This window comes from Eurypyga helias, unplaced genomic scaffold (genome assembly GCF_000690775.1).
Source record: "Eurypyga helias isolate BGI_N326 unplaced genomic scaffold, ASM69077v1 scaffold22836, whole genome shotgun sequence".
Taxonomy (NCBI): Eukaryota; Metazoa; Chordata; class Aves; order Eurypygiformes; family Eurypygidae; genus Eurypyga; species Eurypyga helias.
The window spans coordinates 33,202-33,460 of record NW_010254947.1 but is presented as its reverse complement, the minus strand read 5'-3'; positions in this window follow the sequence as shown (position 1 = coordinate 33,460).

Here is a 259-nt window from a genome sequence, read left to right as displayed (position 1 = left end):
AACAGTAGAAGACGTTTGCTTTGGGAAAAAAGTTGGTTGCTGGCCCCGACTAAAAGATGGACCATTGGAACAGGGGAGCTTGGGAAATACTGCTTCCAAAGGCCATTTTTCCTAGCTAAGAAGAAAAGTCACAGTGCTCAGCTAACTGTGAGCTTGCATCACAAGAAACTCTACAGAATACTCCAGTGCAGGAGGAGGGCACTTGGGCTCCGAAGCAGACGGGCTCCTGATGTGCCTCTAAATGCAAACACCTACCAAA